The following is a 3,537-nucleotide window of genomic DNA, read 5'->3' as shown; positions in this document are numbered from 1 at the left end:
TTGAGCTCTGATATACTTTTTATTGCTGTAGAATCATATCATAGTCATTAATTTTACTACTCCTATCCTAGGTGCTTAATTTTAGTCTTTTAACTCTTTTATTTACTTTTGACTTATGTTGGTTTGTTTTTATGTTTAACATAGTTAACAGCTTACTGTCTAAGTGTTGCAGAGATGTTGAAAGGTTTGTGTTGTTACCACTCTTATTATTGCTATTGTCTGTGAAGCCTTTTTATGTGAAACAAGGTATCAAAAAGATTTATTTGATACAAGTTTAGTTTTAACATGTATTTATTTACTTTTTATTAATAGTAATCATGTAGAATTCATATCCTGAGGTATTCACTAAGTGGGGAATTTATCTCCACTTAGTGAATACCTCAGTCAGCAGAAATCTAAGATGGATGAGGAGCAAGAAGAGGAACTATCATGGAAGGACCGTCCTCTCGACTAAAAGACAGCACAGAGGCACAAGATCCATAGAGGCTGGGGACTACCACACCAGGCAAGACCCCAGGGGCAGGCTGTGTAAAGATGAGCCTGAGATGATCCAGCACATAACAGCAGGGTACAAGAGTCCGGGCATATATGGAACGCCATAACCAAGTGGCCGGCACAGTAAAAAGCAACATCTATACCAAGTATCGCCTGGAAGTCCGGATATCTTCCAGGCCAAGGGAAGGTGATGCCTAACCAACTCAACATAGTAGTAACTAGTAGATGGAGCTATACTGAGGGATAGCAACATCAGGAAAAAGGAATACGTGAAGCTTAATAAGTACCAAGAGCTAAGACAAGATGTCAAGGGTGAAGGTAACAGTGGTCCCATTGATAACAGCACTCAGTGCGGTGACCCCCAAGCTGGGCGAGTGGCTCCAGCACATCCCAGGAACAACATCCAAGACCTCTGTCCTGAAGAGCGCAGTCCTAGGAACAGCAAAGCTACTGCGCAGGACCCTCAAACTCCCAGGACTCTGGTAAAGGCCCGAGCTTGAAGGACAAAGAATGAGAGCCGGAATTTTATATATTTCTTACAGAGAAAACTGTTATCGCAATTATATTCTTGTCAAAGTAAGTCTTTCAAGAATATAATTCTGATAAGAGTTTTGTCTGTAAGCAAAGTGCATGTAATATTACTTCTAAACTACAATGAAAATGATGTTATCACAATATCATTATCAATATTCAATTTTTCCTACATATATATATTTTTTTTTTTTAATGTAGGAGAGGGTAATGGGTCATAGGCATTATTTGTAAATAACTTATCATGAATACATTTTGCTTTTTATATATGACGCATTTTGAGGTTCACTTGACAGTAAGGCAGATGTGAAATGTAACAGTAAGTCCACCTATGACCTGAAGTCCTGACCTGAATCCAATTGAGACGCTGTGGCACGACTTTAAAAAGGTTGTTTAATGCTCTAAAACCCAATTACAACAATTCTGCAAAGATAAGTGGGCCAAAATTCCTCCACAGTGCTGTAAAAGACTCATTGCCAGGTATTGCAAACACTTCTGTGCAGTTGTTGCTACCAAAGGTGGCCCAACCAGTTTCAAGAGAAATCACTTTTTCACACAGGACCACGTAGGCTTGGATTTTTTCCCACTTAATCATAAAACTGTCATTTAAAAACAGCATTTTGTGATTCCTTGTGTTTTCTTTGTCTGATATTTAAATTCGTTTGATGATCTGAAACATTTAAATGTGACAAACATAGAAAAATTAGGAAATCAGAAAGGAGAAAAAACTTTTACACACTACTGTAAAAAAACCAAACTAAAGTGATTCTGAACTGTGTCCAAATAATTGTCCTAAATGTTGCCAATACAAACAAAGACTGTTGCATTTTAAGCAGAGTTTAAAGATAAAATACATTTTGTGAAAGTTTGACCTTATATGACATTAAAGAAGTGATCTATTTAGACTTATTATCACTTCAGTGTCATGGTCCGGAGTCTGTGACTCCGTGTTTATGTTAAGTTTATTATTATTCTGTGGTTTTGGTTATCTTGGGTTTTTGTACTCTTCTGTTTCACGTTTCATGTCCCGATGTCGGTGTCCTCCAGTCTGTGTTTAGTTGGTGTGTGTTGTGTTTAGGGTGTGTTTCCTGTTTTACTTTGAAGGTCTCTGTCTGATGTCAGTATGTTCTGTTTGTGTTTCCCCTGCCTCGTCAGCTGTTATGTCTCCCAGGTGTGTTTCCCTCCTGTTCCCCATCCCCTGATTACTGCTGTGTGTTTTTATAGTGTGTGTTCCCTCGTCCTCATTGCTGGTTTGTCTGCTTCTGTCCGTCTGTCTTCCGTGTATTTCCTCGTACCTCCCTGCGTCTTCGTTTCTGGCTTGTTTTGTTTTGCCCAGTTTAGGTTTGCCTGTTTCATGTTCGCCATTGCTGTTTGTATTTTCTTTTGTTATTAAACTCATTTGCACCAGAGCTGCCGCTTCCTGGGTCCTAACTAACTCGCACAACTTGCCCCGGCAACCCGTGACAATCAGAGGAACCTGCTGATTTTGAGAGGCAACTGTTAGTTACAACATGATGTAACTAACGTTATCTTGCCATGATGTGTCCCATACCACTTGAACTTTGATCTACATATCACTTTTTGTTATGTAAAAAAAAAATCATCATAAATGTTTAATCTGTACGGCTCAAATCAAAAGGTGACACCGTCACCAATAAAATTCTGACAAAAGAATGACTGAGAGGTTCAAAACAACCTTGAGATTACCAGCTTGAAAACCAATAAAGCAAAACAACTCGTCTTAATTATTCTTTGTTTCACTTTTTTAATTTTAATGTCCTAAAGTTTAGAATAAGTATGAAACTGTCTTTGTTTGAGCCGAAACTTAGAATCTTAGAAATCATTACATATCTTTCACACATTGAAAGATATGTAATGCCCAGTATGCCCGATGGCCAGTCCCGCTATGGTCTTGCATCAGTTAATCCTTGGCACATGTGCCCTGGGTTGCCGACCCCTGCTCTGGACAATATTAACTTTTAAAGAAATAGTATAACATTTTCTATGTATTCATTCTGTTTTGTTATTTTTTTTAACAAACTTCTTTGTTTAGCCTACTGCCTGAAAACTTGAGCAGGACACATGTTTGTTTTGATTACACAAACATGTAGGAGTAACTCATGGATAATAGATATTGATTTGTAAATAACTGGTCATGAATAGCTTGAGCGTATTAGCTTATTAGCTATGATATTATACTACAGTGCAGCTCTCTGTCTCTTGAGTGGGGTCAGCTTGAAGGAAAGGCAGGATTGTAAAAGTGAGGTCAGAGGTCAAACATGACATTTTTTGCAAACTATAATGTGATTTTAAAATCAATTCATTTTAATTTTATTTTCAGCTGGCTTTCTTTTATACTCTACCTGATTCATGTAAGCATCTGGAATAACAGAAGTTATAAGCAAACATCAAACCGCAATACAACACATGGAAAAAATATATATATTCATAAAAAGTTCTATAAATAATTTAATAACACACACGCTTGAATCAGTCTTCGCCTTCCACAAA

General features: G+C 37.5%; 1 protein-coding gene across 1 annotated transcript in view; it reads right to left on the bottom strand.

Moving 5' to 3' along the window:
* LOC102208310 (lactase-phlorizin hydrolase-like) overlaps positions 1-3,537 on the bottom strand; it is a 29,806-nt gene that overhangs the window by 12,980 nt on the left and 13,289 nt on the right. The gene's annotated exons all lie outside the window — the stretch shown is intronic.

The sequence above is a fragment of the Pundamilia nyererei genome, unplaced genomic scaffold (assembly GCF_000239375.1).
Source record: "Pundamilia nyererei isolate P.nyererei 1_Seehausen unplaced genomic scaffold, PunNye1.0 scaffold00300, whole genome shotgun sequence".
NCBI classification, from domain to species: Eukaryota; Metazoa; Chordata; class Actinopteri; order Cichliformes; family Cichlidae; genus Pundamilia; species Pundamilia nyererei.
The sequence above is the reverse complement of the archived record's forward strand: the minus strand, read 5'-3'. Positions and strand labels throughout refer to the sequence as shown.